This window comes from Labrus mixtus, unplaced genomic scaffold (genome assembly GCF_963584025.1).
Source record: "Labrus mixtus unplaced genomic scaffold, fLabMix1.1 SCAFFOLD_62, whole genome shotgun sequence".
NCBI lineage: Eukaryota > Metazoa > Chordata > Actinopteri > Labriformes > Labridae > Labrus > Labrus mixtus.
In genome coordinates this window covers 192,501-206,468 of record NW_026870147.1, presented here as the reverse complement: position 1 = coordinate 206,468, position 13,968 = coordinate 192,501, and the positions used below count along the sequence as shown (strand labels likewise).

Sequence of the window (13,968 nt, the reverse complement as noted above, 5' to 3'; positions counted from 1 at the left end):
CTCGCGACATACGAGCAAACATTCACAAAAAACAAAAATTCTTCACAAAATTGTGGAAAAAAAAACAGGAAAAAAAGGTGAAAAGAAAAACGATCCCCCTAACAGTCAGTGACTGCTGGGGGACATTCACTCACAATCTGAGGTATTTAAATAAATCCAAAGCGCATCCAAAAAACAAACAAATTAGTCCAGCTGTCCTGCTCAGTACTGACACGTCAGCTCTCCTTCAGCACCACACAAACTCTGACAGCAAAAGGGGCGTGTTCAGGGTGGTATGGCCGTAAGCCATTATTGTATGCAGAAAGGGGCCTTTTAAAGATGTCATGCCATTGATTCTGGCTGAATTTTTGGACATGTGAATATGTCTCTATATGATAAAAAAAAAACATATGATCAAAAAAATGAAAAAACTTACAGCACCTGGTATTCCTAGGCGGTCTACCATCCAGGTACTAACCAGGCCCTACCCTGCTTAGCTTCCGAGATCGGACGAGATCAGGCGTGTTCAGGGTGGTATGGCCGTAAGCCATTGTTGTGTGCAGAGAGGGGCCTTTTAAAGATGTCATGCCCTTGATTCTGGCTGAATTTTTGGACATGTGAATATGTCTCTATATGATAAAAAAAACATATGATCAAAAAAAATTAAAAAGCTTACAGCACCTGGTATTCCCAGGCGGTCTCCCATCCAAGTACTAACCAGGCCCGACCCTGCTTAGCTTCCGAGATCGGACGAGATCGGGCTTGTTAAGGGTGGTATGGCCGTAAGCCATTATTGTGTGCAGAAAGGGGCCTTTTAAAGATGTCATGCCCTTGATTCTGGCTGAATTTTTGGACATGTGAATATGTCTCTATATGATAAAAAAAAACATATGATCAAACAAAATGAAAAAGCTTACAGCACCTGGTATTCCCAGGTGGTCTCCCATCCAAGTACTAACCAGGCCCGACCCTGCTTAGCTTCTGAGATCGGACGAGATTGGGCGTGTTCAGGGTGGTACGGCCGTAAGCCATTATTGTGTGCAGAAAGGGGCCTTTTAAAGATGTCATGCCCTTGATTCTGGCTGAATTTTTGGACATGTGAATATGTCTCTATATGATAAAAAAAAAACATATGATCAAAAAAATGAAAAAGCTTACAGCGTCTGGTATTCCCAGGCGGTCTCCCATCCAAGTACTAACCAGGCACGACCCTACTTAGTTTCCGAGATCGGACGAGATCGGGCGTGTTAAGGGTGGTATGGCCGTAAGCTGTTATTGTGTGCAGAAAGGGGCCTTTTAAAGATGTCATGCCCTTGATTCTGGCTGAATTTTTGGACATGTGAATATGTCTCTATATGATAAAAAAAAAACATATGATCAAAAAAATGAAAAAGCTTACAGCACCTGGTATTCCCAGGCGGTCTCCCATCTAAGTACTAACCAGGCCCGACCCTGCATAGCTTCCGAGATCGGACGAGATCGGGCGTGTTCAGGGTGGTATGGCCGTAAGCTATTATTGTGTGCAGAAAGGGGCCTTTTAAAGATGTCATGCCCTTGATTCTGGCTAAATTTTTGGACATGTGAATATGTCTCTATATGATAAAAAAAAAACATATGATCAAAAAAATAAAAAAAGCTTACAGCATCTGGTATTCCCAGGCGGTCTCCCATTCAAGTACTAACCAGGCCCAACCCTGCTTAGCTTCCGAGATGGGACGAGATCGGGCGTGTTAAGGGTGGTATGGCCGTAAGCCATTATTGTGTGCAGACAGGGGCCTTTTAAAGATGTTATGCCCTTGATTCTGGCTGAATTTTTGGACATGTGAATATGTCTCTATATGATAAAAAAAAAACATATGATCAAAAAAATGAAAAAGCTTACAGCACCTGGTATTCCCAGGCGGTCTCCCATCCAACTACTAACCAGGCCCGACCCTGCTTTGCTTCTGAGATCGGACGAGTTCAGGGTGGTATGGACGTAAGGCATTATTGTGTGCAGAAAGGGGCCTTTTAAAGATATCATGCCCTTGATTCTGGCTGAATTTTTGGACATGTGAATATGTCTCTATATGATCAAAAAAAAACATATGATCAAAAAAATGAAAAAGCTTACAGCAACTGGTATTCCCAGGCGGTCTCCCATCCAAGTACTAACCAGATCCGACCCTGCTTAGCTTCCGAGATCGGACGAGATCAGGCGTGTTCAGGGTGGTATGGCCGTAAGCCATTATTTTGAGCAGACAGGGGCCTTTTAAAGATGTCATGCCCTTGATTCTGGCTGAATTTTTGGACATGTGAATATGTCTCTATATGATAAAAAAAAACATGATCAAAAAAATGAAAAAGCTTACAGCACCTGGTATTCCCAGGCGGTCTCCCATCCAAGTACTAACCAGGCCCGACCCTGCTTAGCTTCTGAGATTGAACGAGATCGGGCGTATTCAGGGTGGTATGGCTGTAAGCCATTATTGTCTGCAGACAGGGGCCTTTTAAAGATGTCATGCCCTTGATTCTGGCTGAATTTTTGGACATGTGAATATGTCTCTCTATGATAAAAAAAAAACATATGATCAAAAAAATAAAAAAAGCTTACAGCGTCTGGTATTCCCAGGCGGTCTCCCATCCAAGTACTAACCAGGCCCGACCCTGCTTAGCTTCCAAGATTGGATGAATTCAGGGTGGTTTGGCCGTAAGCCATTATTGTGTGCAGAAAGGGGCCTTTTAAAGATGTCATGCCCTTGATTCTGGCTGAATTTTTGGACATGTGAATATGTCTCTATATGATAAAAAAAAAAACATATGATCAAAAAAATGAAACAGCTTACAGCATTTGGTATTCCACAGGCCGTCTCCCATCCAAGTACTAACGAGGCCCGACCCTGCATAGCTTCCGAGATCGGACGAGATCGGGCGTGTTTTTTTTTTTTTATCTTTTATTATCAAAATTACAAAAACATTTATAATTCTTTCACATCATTTACAACAAATGCTATTACAATACATACACCCTCTAAATTAAACCTCCCCTCTGACGCAAACGGCACCCTAAAAACAATAAAAACATAGCATCAGGAAAAAAAACTCAAACCACCCCTGATACCCCCAACTCATGACAACTCTTCTGAGTCCCTCCCCCAAAGCAAACACCCCTCTGAAAACAAACCACAAAAACATACAAAAACCCCACAGTATTCTCAAAAAACCACTCAGAAAAAAAAAACCACCAAATCAAATCACCCATTTTCCCCATGACCAAAAAAGAAGCCCTCGTACCAAAAAAACAAAAACAAAATAATTTAGACATCCCACATAATTCCCTCCTCATTTACTCTACACACATTCGCACCTTCCACAAACATTCTCACAAACTCACTCTCATTCGCTATGTACAACAATTTAAGATGTGCTTTCCATTCATTCACAAACATTCTCCACACATTCATTTTCTTACTTTCATACAGTGCATAATTCCTTCTGTTAAAAACCGCTTTTCTTGCAAAAGCCAAAATTATATTCATTACATTGTGATTTTTTTGTTTTGTTCCCACCCCCAACAACACCGACAATTCCCACCCCCTTTCATTCCAACACTCATTCTTACTGCATTTCCCCAACATTTCTCTTATTTTTCCCCAAAAATAAACCAATTCCCCACACGTAACAAACAAATGTATTAAATCCTCATCCGTACTTTCACATACACAACACTTTCTTTCATACCTCTCCTTATGGATCTGATGCAGGACGATGCAGGTGAAGATCCTCCTGTGCCTCAGTTTGAAATCTAGGTCAAATATTGCATGTGGTGTATGCGGAATGTTAATGTTCTTCCATATCATGTTGCTTGTTATGTCCGGGTATGTGTCTGTCCATTTTACTTCGGATGTGGGTTTCTGTATTCTATGTGTGATTGCGCACCTATACCAAATTTTTGTAGTGACATCTGTAATGTTGTGTTTCTTCTCCCCTAGGCACAGGGAGATCCCCCCCACATCGTCCCGCATCACTCCCTCCTTCTCTTTGATTAATTTTTCCCATTCGCTCGACAAAGACAATTTTACATTTGCAAACACTCTCTCAATCACATCCTTTCTGCACACACACCCTTTATTTTTTAAACCCCTCACCACCATTTGTAAATCAAAATCCCCCCCACAGTTCAGTAAATCCCTTATTCTAATATATCCCGCTTTCGACATAGCTTCACACTTAATTACCCTCTCCCCATTTTTAAAATACGGGCTCGAGAGGAAGGGCAGTCGTAGCACTGACCCTCTCGTTCCGCACTCTGGTACAGTCCAGGATGAAACCTGATACCACGCACTGAGTACTTCCTGGAAAAACCGTGGCAAGTGTTTAAATGAATCCGGGTTATTGATCTGGTACAGGTTGTCCTCGTTGTAGAGTCCAAAACTGCACAGATATTGTTTGAAGTGGTTTTTCCAAACTACGTTCCGGTTCTGGTCCATAAATTTGCCTATCAATTTGACTCTTAGTGCTACTTTTTTTGTAAGTAAATCAATCAAAGCTAGCCCCCCCTGATCTTTAGCCCCTATTATTGTTTTGTGAGCTATACTCGCTGCTTTGTTTTTCCAAATAAAGTCCCTAATGGTCTTTGAAATCTCCTTAAAGGCCCAGTCCGGAAGCGTACAAGTACTCAGCGCATGATTCACTTTGGACAACACGAGAGCATTTGTTACGGCTACCCTTCCTCTCAACAATAGACCCCTCGCTTTCCACAAATTCAATGTTTTTTTAATTTTACCCACCACCTCTTTCCATGTTACATCATCACATTCATTCTCATTTTTCCCCATATTCACTCCCAACACTTTTCTTCTCTCACACACCGTTTTAAATCCCCACTTATTAACTAGATTGGATTCCTTACCTAGTAACATAATTTCTGACTTATTTTCATTTACTTTTGCCCCAGATGCTCTTTCATAAGTTTGTACATGTTTTAATATCAATTCTATATCCTCCTCTCCTTTTACCATTATATTCACGTCATCTGCATACTGTATTATTTTTACGTTTTCCTTACCTATACCTTTTATGTTTACGTCTTCCGATATCAGTGCTGCCAGCGGCTCTGCTACCAAGCTGTACAACAGCGCTGACATCGGACATCCTTGTCTCACTGACCTTGATATTTTAAAAGAATCAGTTAGTTCCCCGTTACATTTTATCTTGCTTTCCGCTCCTGTATACAACATATTTATCCATTCTCTCATTCTCTCCCCGAATCCAAACTTCTCTAACACCTTCCCCATGAACCCGTGATCTACTCTGTCAAAAGCTTTATTTAAATCAATCCCTAGCCATATTCCCCCCTCCCCTTCCATATCCCTGACCGTCTGTTTTATTGAAATGATTGAGTCTGCTATGTCTCTGTTTGGTATACTGTATGATTGTGTTTGTTCTATGATTGTTCCTATTACCTCCCTGATTCTATTGGCTATTGTTTTCGCTATGATTTTGTAGTCTGTGTTGAGTAGGCTGATTGGTCTGTAGTTGTCCAGATTTTTATTGTCCCCCTTGTTTTTGTAAAAAATAGTAACCACCCCTTCCCCTAAACTTTTTGGTATATGTTTCACTTTTTCCATATATTTACTCAATTTGTTCACCAAGGGCACCAGCTGCTCTTTGAAAGCTTGGTAGAATTCCGCAGTTAGGCCATCGCTCCCAGGACTTTTGTTTTTGTTTAACCCCTCTAAAGCACTTCTGATTTCTCCCTCTGTAAACTCACAATCACACCACATTTTATCGTCCTCGCTTAGTTTTTTCTTTAAGGCACCCAAAGCTCTGTTCACACTCACGCTATCACACTCCTGTCTCGAAAACAGGCTTTCATAATAGCCCTTTACTATTTCTAAAATTCCCTTTTTATCTGTCACACTTTTACCTGCTTCATTTAATAATTCGTTTATTTCTGTTCTTTTTTGTTTTTGTTTTTCCAGACCTAAAAAAAAGGCTGTACTCCTCTCCCCCTCATACATATATTGTATTTTACTCCTAATGGCTGCACCCCTACTCTTTTTAAGTTCAATCACTCCCAACTGTTCTTTTAAATGTATGTATTTTTCGACATCTACATTATCTACACTGTCAAGCGATGCTATTTCCTCACTTAGTTGTTTTCTCAAATTCTCTTCCTTTCTATTTTCTCTCCACTTTTTCTCTTTACTATAATTGATACACTTTTTTTTAATTCTGACTTTTACACTATCCCACCACACATTCATATCTTCACTCTCATTCCACTCATATCCCACATCATTCAACAATCTTTCCATACTTTTCACAAACATTCCATCATCCAGCAAGCTTGCATTAAAGCACCATATCCCTCCTTTACGTACATTCGTTTCTTTTCTAAACGTGATTTCTATTCCAGCGTGATCGCTCCACATATTAGTTTTATATTCAACTTCTTTAATCCACCTCACTACCTCGCATGTCACCAAAGCATAATCTATTCTAGATTGTTTTAATCTATTCAGTACAATTTGTCTCCTGGAGAACACCCTCTCCCATGGATGTAGCAATCTCCAAATATCAATGCATTGTTTCGTTATCATTATATCTTTAAGTGTCCCCCTGCTCACATCCCCCTTAAACACATTATTTTTTGACACATCGGTGGGTGTCATCGCCACATTAAAGTCACCGATTATTATACAATTCCTTTCCCACCATTTGCTTATTGCAATGAAGAATGTTTTCCTTTCTTTTTCTCCATTCGGTGCATATATATTTATGATTCTTATATTTTTCGTTTCATACACACAGTCTATTACTATTATTCTTCCTTCTTTGTCTCCATAAACCAAATTTACCCCTGTTACCCGACCCGTTTTGACTAAAACCGCCACTCCTCTCGCCCTCGACGTGCCATTGGAGCAGAAAATATGGCCCACAAAGTCTTTTTTTATGTCTTCCACCAGGGAATCATCCCACCTGGTCTCCTGCAGGCACAAAACGTCATTCTGCAAGGAAAGAATCGCATGTCTTTTTTCTTTGTTCCTTAGTCCATTCACGTTTATCGAAAATAAATTAAAGGCCATTATCATAAAAATAAAAACAAAAAAAACGGATTTACAGGGGTTATTGTCAGTCATTATTTGTCCTTGCATTTCAATTTTTTCACCAACTTTTTTCGTTGTCCAAGACTTAGTCTTTTTTGCGCACTCGCCAGTTCACTCACATCCATTTCGCTGTCCGTTTCATTGGGACTGGTGCTTTTACCCGTATTATTTAGCGTGATTTTTCTCCCTCCCGCCTGTCCAACACCACTCTCAGGCATCTCCCTCCCCTCTGTGCTCATGCTTACCCCCGGGTCTTCTGCCACGTCCCTTCCGTCTCCTTTTTTCCCTCTCTCGCTCGTTTTTCGCTGCTTCTGCTGTCCTCCCTCTCCAGCCAGCTCCGGCGTCTCCAGCTCGCACTCTGACGCCCGTTCTCCTCCGCTCTCTCCGCTCTGCTCCATTTCTCCGTCACTGTTCTCGTCTTCTCTGATCTCCTTCCTGCTTGCTCCGATCACCTCCTTCTCCTCCGCCTCCTCCTCGTACACCTCCTCCGCCTCGTCTTCATCCTCGTACACCTCCTCCACCTCGTTCTTGCTTTCCTCTCCGTTCTCACACTCACATTCATTTTCTCTTTTTTTACAGTTTGTGCATTTTGTGCTGTTCGCGCTGCACTCTCGCGCAAAGTGTCCCTGCACCCCACAGTTGTGGCACATAAATTCTGGACACTCTCTCAGGATGTGTCCCGGCTGGATGCACATCCTGCACACTTTTTGTTGTCTATCATGTATTACTCTAAAGTATTCGTTCCCCATCACAGTGTTAAACTTTGTGGAGTAAGGGAGTGACTGTACCTGGTCATTAAATCTGACCCGGACAAACCTCGTTCCGTCAGCTATCATTGTTCCAGGCCACATTCTGCGTTTTATTGGTGATGTCGGTTTCACTCCCCATCCCGTCAGCTTCCAAACTATTTCTTCATCTGTGATATACGCTGGCAGGTTTAAAAAAGACACCACCAGCTCATCATTATTTAGTTCTCTCGCCACGACTCTGGTCTCTCCGATTTTAAATCCATCCAGCAGCCTTTCCTTTCCTTTAATGTTGCTCACCGTCACCTCCAGTTTTTCAGGTCCCAGGGTTCTGCACGCCAGCAGGCCCCCACAGATCATTTTTATGTTGCTCATGACGTGATTTAGAGGAACTTTGTCTCCCACCATTTCAATGTTTAGTGTTAGTTTTCTCTCAAAAGACACTTTTGCTTCCTCTTTTTCTGCTCTCTCGCCACCTCTCCCATTCTCTGCATGCGGAGCAATCAGCCCGCCGCTCCTCTCTCTTCCTCTCTCTCCGTCATCCATTCCGTTCCCTGTTTCATTTGCCGTTTTCATCCGTCCTTTTTGTCCGTCGTTCTTCTCGTTGTCGTTTAATCCATTCCTTTGTTTCAGTGCCATGTTTGTTTGTTCACGTTGTTGTCCGTTCTCTTTTCCTTTTTCCATCTCTCCAGTCCGTGGTCCTGTCATCTTTGTGATCCGTCCGTGTGAGTTTGCTCGCGACATACGAGCAAACATTCACAAAAAACAAAAATTCTTCACAAAATTGTGGAAAAAAAACAGGAAAAAAAGGTGAAAAGAAAAACGATCCCCCTAACAGTCAGTGACTGCTGGGGGACATTCACTCACAATCTGAGGTATTTAAATAAATCCAAAGCGCATCCAAAAAACAAACAAATTAGTCCAGCTGTCCTGCTCAGTACTGACACGTCAGCTCTCCTTCAGCACCACACAAACTCTGACAACAAAAGGGGCGTGTTCAGGGTGGTATGGCCGTAAGCCATTATTGTGTGCAGAGAGGGGCCTTTTAAAGATGTCATGCCCTTGATTCTGGCTGAATTTTTGGACATGTGAATATGTCTCTATATGATAAAAAAAACATATGATCAAAAAAAATGAAAAAGCTTACAGCACCTGGTATTCCCAGGCGGTCTCCCATCCAAGTACTAACCAGGCCCGACCCTGCTTAGCTTCTGAGATCGGACGAGATCGGGCGTGTTCAGGGTGGTATGGCCGTAAGCCATTATTGTGTGCAAAAAGGGGCCTTTTAAAGATGTCATGCCCTTGATTCTGGCTGAATTTTTGGACATGTGAATATGTCTCTATATGATAAAAAAAAAACATATGATCAAAAAAATGAAAAAGCTTACAGCGTCTGGTATTCCCAGGCGGTCTCCCATCCAAGTACTAACCAGGCACGACCCTACTTAGTTTCCGAGATCGGACGAGATCGGGCGTGTTAAGGGTGGTATGGCCGTAAGCTGTTATTGTGTGCAGAAAGGGGCCTTTTAAAGATGTCATGCCCTTGATTCTGGCTGAATTTTTGGACATGTGAATATGTGTCTATATGATAAAAAAAAAACATATGATCAAAAAAATGAAAAAGCTTACAGCACCTGGTATTCCTAGGCGGTCTCCCATCCAAGTACTAACCAGGCCCTACCCTGCTTAGCTTCCGAGATCGGACGAGATCAGGCGTGTTCAGGGTGGTATGGCCATAAGCTATTATTGTGTGCAGACAGGGGCCTTTTAAAGATGTCATGCCCTTGATTCTGGCTGAATTTTTGGACATGTGAATATGTCTCTCTATGATAAAAAAAAACATATGATCAAAAAAATGAAAAAGCTTACAGCACCTGGTATTCCTAGGCGGTCTCCCATCCAAGTATTAACCAGGCCCGACCCTGCTTAGTTTCCGAGATCGGACGAGATTGGACGAGTTCAGGGTGGTATGACCGTAAGCCATTATTGTGTGCAGAAAGGGGCCTTTTAAAGATGTCATGCCCTTGATTCTGGTTGAATTTTTGGACATGTGAATATGTCTCTATATGATAAAAAAAAATCATATGATCAAAAAAAATTAAAAAGCTTACAGCACCTGGTATTCCCAGGCGGTCTCCCATCCAAGTACTAACCAGGCCCGACCCTGCTTAGCTTCTGAGATCGAACGAGATCCAGCGTGTTCAGGGTGGTATGGCCGTAAGCCATTATTGTGTGCAGACAGGGGCCTTTTAAAGATGTCATGCCCTTGATTCTGGCTGAATTTTTGGACATGTGAATATGTCTCTATATGACAAAAAAAAAACATATGATCAAAAAAATAAAAAAAGCTTACAGCGTCTGGTATTCCCAGGCGTTCTCCCATCCAAGTACTAACCAGGCCCGACCCTGCTTAGCTTCCAAGATCGGACGAGTTCAGGTTGGTTTGGCCGTAAGCCATTATTGTGTGCAGAAAGGGGCCTTTTAAAGATGTCATGCCCTTGATTCTGGCTGAATTTTTGGACATGTGAATATGTCTCTATATGATAAAAAAAAAACATTTGATCAAAAAAATGAAACAGCTTACAGCATTTGATATTCCACAGGCGGTCTCCCATCCAAGTACTAACGAGGCCCGACCCTGCATAGCTTCCGAGATCGGACGAGATCGGGCTTGTTCAGGGTGGTATGGCCGTAAGCCATTATTGTGTGCAGAAAGGGGCCTTTTAAAGATGTCATGCCCTTGATTCTGGCTGAATTTTTGGACATGTGAATATGTCTCTCTATGATAAAAAAAAAACAAATGATCAAAAAAATGAAACAGCTTACAGCATCTGGTATTCCACAGGCGGTCTCCCATCCAAGTACTAACCAGGCACGACCCTGCTTAGTTTCCGAGATCGGACGAGATCGGACGAGTTCAGGGTGGTATGGCCGTAAGCCATTATTGTGTGCAGAAAGGGGCCTTTTAAAGATGTCATGGCCTTGATTCTGGCTGAATTTTTGGACATGTGAATATGTCTCTCTATGATAAAAAAAAAACACATGATCAAAAAAATGAAACAGCTTACAGCACCTGGTATTCCCAGGCGGTCTCCCATCCAAGTACTAACCAGGCACGAACCTGCTTAGTTTCCGAGATCGGACGAAATCGGACGAGTTCAGGGTGGTATGACCGTAAGCCATTATTGTGTGCAGACAGGGGCCTTTTAAAGATGTCATGCCCTTGATTCTGGCTGAATTTTTGGACATGTGAATATGTCTCTATATGATAAAAAAAAAACATATGATCAAAAAAATGAAAAAGCTTACAGCGTCTGGTATTCCCAGGCGGTCTCCCATCCAAGTACTAACCAGGCACGACCCTACTTAGTTTCCGAGATCGGACGAGATCGGGCGTGTTAAGGGTGGTATGGCCGTAAGCTGTTATTGTGTGCAGAAAGGGGCCTTTTAAAGATGTCATGCCCTTGATTCTGGCTGAATTTTTGGACATGTGAATATGTCTCTATATGATTAAAAAAAACATATGATCAAAAAAATGAAAAAGCTTACAGCACCTGGTATTCTCAGGCGGTCTCCCATCCAAGTACTAACCAGGCCCTACCCTGCTTAGCTTCCGAGATCGGACGAGATCAGGCGTGTTCAGGGTGGTATGGCCATAAGCCATTATTGTGTGCAGACAGGGGCCTTTTAAAGATGTCATGCCCTTGATTCTGGCTGAATTTTTGGACATGTGAATATGTCTCTCTATGATAAAAAAAAACATATGATCAAAAAAATGAAAAAGCTTACAGCACCTGGTATTCCTAGGCGGTCTCCCATCCAAGTATTAACCAGGCCCGACCCTGCTTAGTTTCCGAGATCGGACGAGATTGGACGAGTTCAGGGTGGTATGACCGTAAGCCATTATTGTGTGCAGAAAGGGGCCTTTTAAAGATGTCATGCCCTTGATTCTGGTTGAATTTTTGGACATGTGAATATGTCTCTATATGATAAAAAAAAATCATATGATCAAAAAAAATTAAAAAGCTTACAGCACCTGGTATTCCCAGGCGGTCTCCCATCCAAGTACTAACCAGGCCCGACCCTGCTTTGCTTCTGAGATCGAACGAGATCCAGCGTGTTCAGGGTGGTATGGCCGTAAGCCATTATTGTGTGCAGACAGGGGCCTTTTAAAGATGTCATGCCCTTGATTCTGGCTGAATTTTTGGACATGTGAATATGTCTCTATATGATAAAAAAAAACATGATCAAAATAATGAAAAAGCTTACAGCACCTGGTATTCCCAGGCAGTCTCCCATCCAACTAGTAACCAGGCCCGACCCTGCTTAGCTTCCAAGATTGGATGAGTTCAGGGTTGTATGGCCGTAAGCCATTATTGTGTGCAGAAAGGGGCCTTTTAAAGATGTCATCCACTTGATTCTGGCTGAATTTTAGGACATGTGAATATGTCTCTATATGATAAAAAAAAACATATGATCAAAAAAATGAAAAAGCTTACAGCACCTGGTATTCCCAGGCGGTCTCCCATTCAAGTACTAACCAGGCCCCACCCTGCTTAGCTTCCAAGATCGGACGAGTTCAGGGTGGTATGGCCATAAGCCATTATTGTGTGCAGAAAGGGGCCTTTTAAAGATGTCATGCCCTTGATTCTGGCTGAATTTTTGGACATGTGAATATGTCTCTATATGATAAAAAAAAAAACATATGATCAAAAAAATGAAGAAGCTTACAGCACCTGGTATTCCCAGTCTGTCTCCCATCCAAGTACTAACCTGGCCCGACCCTGCTTACCTTCTGAGATCGGACGAGTTCAGGGTTGTATGGCCGTAAGCCATTATTGTGTGCAGAAAGGGGCCTTTTAAAGATGTCATGCCCTTGATTCTGGCTGAATTTTTGGACATGTGAATATGTCTCTATATGATAAAAAAAAACATATGATCAAAAAAATGAAAAAGCTTACAGCACCTGGTATTCCCAGGCGGTCTCCCATCTAAGTACTAACCAGGCCCGACCCTGCTTAGCTTCCGAGATCGGACGAGTTCAGGGTGGTATGGCCATAAGCCATTATTGTGTGCAGACAGGGACCTTTTAAAGATGTCATGCCCTTGATTCTGGCTGAATTTTTGGACATGTGAATATGTCTCTATATGATAAAAAAAAAACATATGATCAAAAAAATGAAAAAGCTTACAGCACCTGGTATTCCCAGGCGGTCTCCCATCCAAGTACTAACCAGGCCCTACCTTGCTTAGCTTCCGAGATCGGACAAGATCGGGCGTGTTCAGGGTGGTATGGCCGTAATCCATTATTGTGTGCAGACAGGGGCCTTTTAAAGATGTCATGCCCTTGATTCTGGCTGAATTTTTGGACATGTGAATATGTCTCTCTATGATAAAAAAAAAACATATGATCAAAAAAATGAAAAAGCTTATAGCACCTGGTATTCCCAGGCGGTCTCCCATCCAAGTACTAACCAGGCCCGACCCTGCTTAGCTTCCGAGATCGGACGAGATCGGGCGTGTTCAGGGTGGTATGGCCGTAAGCCATTATTGTGTGCAGAGAGGGGCCTTTTAAAGATGTCATGCCCTTGATTCTGGCTGAATTTTTGGACATGTGAATATGTCTCTATATGATAAAAAAAAAATATGATCAAAAAAAATGAAAAAGCTTACAGCACCTGGTATTCCCAGGCGGTCTCCCATCCAAGTACTAACCAGGCCCGACCCTGCTTAGCTTCTGAGATCGGACGAGATCGGGCGTGTTCAGGGTGGGATGGCAGTAAGCATTTATTGTGTGCAAAAAGGGGCCTTTTAAAGATGTCATGCCCTTGATTCTGGCTGAATTTTTGGACATGTGAATATGTCTCTATATGATAAAAAAAAACATATGATCAAAAAAATGAAAAAGCTTACAGCGTCTGGTATTCCCAGGCGGTCTCCCATCCAAGTACTAACCAGGCACGACCCTACTTAGTTTCCGAGATCGGACGAGATCGGGCGTGTTAAGGGTGGTATGGCCGTAAGCTGTTATTGTGTGCAGAAAGGGGCCTTTTAAAGATGTCATGCCCTTGATTCTGGCTGAATTTTTGGACATGTGAATATGTCTCTATATGATAAAAAAAAAACATATGATCAAAAAAATGAAAAAGCTT

At 42.2% G+C, this 13,968-nt stretch overlaps 16 non-coding genes and 15 pseudogenes across 16 annotated transcripts in view; all 31 read right to left on the bottom strand.

The window, feature by feature from the left end:
- Nucleotides 1-408: 408 nt before the first annotated feature.
- On the bottom strand, nt 409-527 carry LOC132964516 (5S ribosomal RNA). The gene has a single exon (XR_009669491.1). It is a non-coding gene; the product is annotated as a 5S ribosomal RNA (ribosomal RNA).
- Nucleotides 528-648: 121 nt separating this feature from the next.
- On the bottom strand, nt 649-767 carry LOC132964376 (5S ribosomal RNA). Its single transcript, XR_009669358.1, has one exon. It is a non-coding gene; the product is annotated as a 5S ribosomal RNA (ribosomal RNA).
- A 122-nt stretch (nt 768-889) lies between these two features.
- Nucleotides 890-1,008, bottom strand: LOC132964577 (5S ribosomal RNA). The gene has a single exon (XR_009669548.1). It is a non-coding gene; the product is annotated as a 5S ribosomal RNA (ribosomal RNA).
- A 122-nt stretch (nt 1,009-1,130) lies between these two features.
- LOC132963899 (5S ribosomal RNA) lies at nt 1,131-1,249 on the bottom strand (annotated as a pseudogene).
- Nucleotides 1,250-1,371: 122 nt separating this feature from the next.
- Nucleotides 1,372-1,490, bottom strand: LOC132964374 (5S ribosomal RNA). Its single transcript, XR_009669356.1, has one exon. It is a non-coding gene; the product is annotated as a 5S ribosomal RNA (ribosomal RNA).
- A 123-nt stretch (nt 1,491-1,613) lies between these two features.
- LOC132964629 (5S ribosomal RNA) lies at nt 1,614-1,732 on the bottom strand. Its single transcript, XR_009669596.1, has one exon. It is a non-coding gene; the product is annotated as a 5S ribosomal RNA (ribosomal RNA).
- A 122-nt stretch (nt 1,733-1,854) lies between these two features.
- LOC132964171 (5S ribosomal RNA) lies at nt 1,855-1,963 on the bottom strand (annotated as a pseudogene).
- Nucleotides 1,964-2,085: 122 nt separating this feature from the next.
- Nucleotides 2,086-2,204, bottom strand: LOC132964510 (5S ribosomal RNA). Its single transcript, XR_009669485.1, has one exon. It is a non-coding gene; the product is annotated as a 5S ribosomal RNA (ribosomal RNA).
- A 119-nt stretch (nt 2,205-2,323) lies between these two features.
- LOC132964539 (5S ribosomal RNA) lies at nt 2,324-2,442 on the bottom strand. The gene has a single exon (XR_009669512.1). It is a non-coding gene; the product is annotated as a 5S ribosomal RNA (ribosomal RNA).
- Nucleotides 2,443-2,565: 123 nt separating this feature from the next.
- On the bottom strand, nt 2,566-2,674 carry LOC132964079 (5S ribosomal RNA; annotated as a pseudogene).
- A 6,282-nt stretch (nt 2,675-8,956) lies between these two features.
- LOC132964278 (5S ribosomal RNA) lies at nt 8,957-9,075 on the bottom strand. The gene has a single exon (XR_009669265.1). It is a non-coding gene; the product is annotated as a 5S ribosomal RNA (ribosomal RNA).
- Nucleotides 9,076-9,197: 122 nt separating this feature from the next.
- Nucleotides 9,198-9,316, bottom strand: LOC132963898 (5S ribosomal RNA; annotated as a pseudogene).
- Nucleotides 9,317-9,438: 122 nt separating this feature from the next.
- On the bottom strand, nt 9,439-9,557 carry LOC132964349 (5S ribosomal RNA). Its single transcript, XR_009669331.1, has one exon. It is a non-coding gene; the product is annotated as a 5S ribosomal RNA (ribosomal RNA).
- A 121-nt stretch (nt 9,558-9,678) lies between these two features.
- On the bottom strand, nt 9,679-9,797 carry LOC132963917 (5S ribosomal RNA; annotated as a pseudogene).
- A 123-nt stretch (nt 9,798-9,920) lies between these two features.
- On the bottom strand, nt 9,921-10,039 carry LOC132964440 (5S ribosomal RNA). The gene has a single exon (XR_009669418.1). It is a non-coding gene; the product is annotated as a 5S ribosomal RNA (ribosomal RNA).
- Nucleotides 10,040-10,393: 354 nt separating this feature from the next.
- LOC132964100 (5S ribosomal RNA) lies at nt 10,394-10,513 on the bottom strand (annotated as a pseudogene).
- Nucleotides 10,514-10,635: 122 nt separating this feature from the next.
- Nucleotides 10,636-10,755, bottom strand: LOC132964000 (5S ribosomal RNA; annotated as a pseudogene).
- Nucleotides 10,756-10,877: 122 nt separating this feature from the next.
- LOC132963930 (5S ribosomal RNA) lies at nt 10,878-10,996 on the bottom strand (annotated as a pseudogene).
- Nucleotides 10,997-11,118: 122 nt separating this feature from the next.
- Nucleotides 11,119-11,237, bottom strand: LOC132963897 (5S ribosomal RNA; annotated as a pseudogene).
- Nucleotides 11,238-11,358: 121 nt separating this feature from the next.
- On the bottom strand, nt 11,359-11,477 carry LOC132964255 (5S ribosomal RNA). The gene has a single exon (XR_009669244.1). It is a non-coding gene; the product is annotated as a 5S ribosomal RNA (ribosomal RNA).
- A 121-nt stretch (nt 11,478-11,598) lies between these two features.
- On the bottom strand, nt 11,599-11,717 carry LOC132963916 (5S ribosomal RNA; annotated as a pseudogene).
- A 123-nt stretch (nt 11,718-11,840) lies between these two features.
- LOC132964524 (5S ribosomal RNA) lies at nt 11,841-11,959 on the bottom strand. Its single transcript, XR_009669498.1, has one exon. It is a non-coding gene; the product is annotated as a 5S ribosomal RNA (ribosomal RNA).
- A 119-nt stretch (nt 11,960-12,078) lies between these two features.
- Nucleotides 12,079-12,187, bottom strand: LOC132964156 (5S ribosomal RNA; annotated as a pseudogene).
- A 121-nt stretch (nt 12,188-12,308) lies between these two features.
- On the bottom strand, nt 12,309-12,417 carry LOC132964029 (5S ribosomal RNA; annotated as a pseudogene).
- Nucleotides 12,418-12,540: 123 nt separating this feature from the next.
- Nucleotides 12,541-12,649, bottom strand: LOC132964161 (5S ribosomal RNA; annotated as a pseudogene).
- A 121-nt stretch (nt 12,650-12,770) lies between these two features.
- Nucleotides 12,771-12,879, bottom strand: LOC132963941 (5S ribosomal RNA; annotated as a pseudogene).
- Nucleotides 12,880-13,001: 122 nt separating this feature from the next.
- Nucleotides 13,002-13,120, bottom strand: LOC132964514 (5S ribosomal RNA). The gene has a single exon (XR_009669489.1). It is a non-coding gene; the product is annotated as a 5S ribosomal RNA (ribosomal RNA).
- Nucleotides 13,121-13,242: 122 nt separating this feature from the next.
- LOC132964244 (5S ribosomal RNA) lies at nt 13,243-13,361 on the bottom strand. Its single transcript, XR_009669233.1, has one exon. It is a non-coding gene; the product is annotated as a 5S ribosomal RNA (ribosomal RNA).
- Nucleotides 13,362-13,482: 121 nt separating this feature from the next.
- LOC132964553 (5S ribosomal RNA) lies at nt 13,483-13,601 on the bottom strand. The gene has a single exon (XR_009669525.1). It is a non-coding gene; the product is annotated as a 5S ribosomal RNA (ribosomal RNA).
- A 121-nt stretch (nt 13,602-13,722) lies between these two features.
- Nucleotides 13,723-13,841, bottom strand: LOC132963894 (5S ribosomal RNA; annotated as a pseudogene).
- Nucleotides 13,842-13,963: 122 nt separating this feature from the next.
- The window catches only part of LOC132964441 (5S ribosomal RNA), a 119-nt gene continuing 114 nt past the window's right edge, over nt 13,964-13,968 (bottom strand). The window contains exon 1 of the ribosomal RNA XR_009669419.1: nt 13,964-13,968. This exon is cut by the window's right edge and continues 114 nt beyond it. This is a non-coding gene — a ribosomal RNA (5S ribosomal RNA).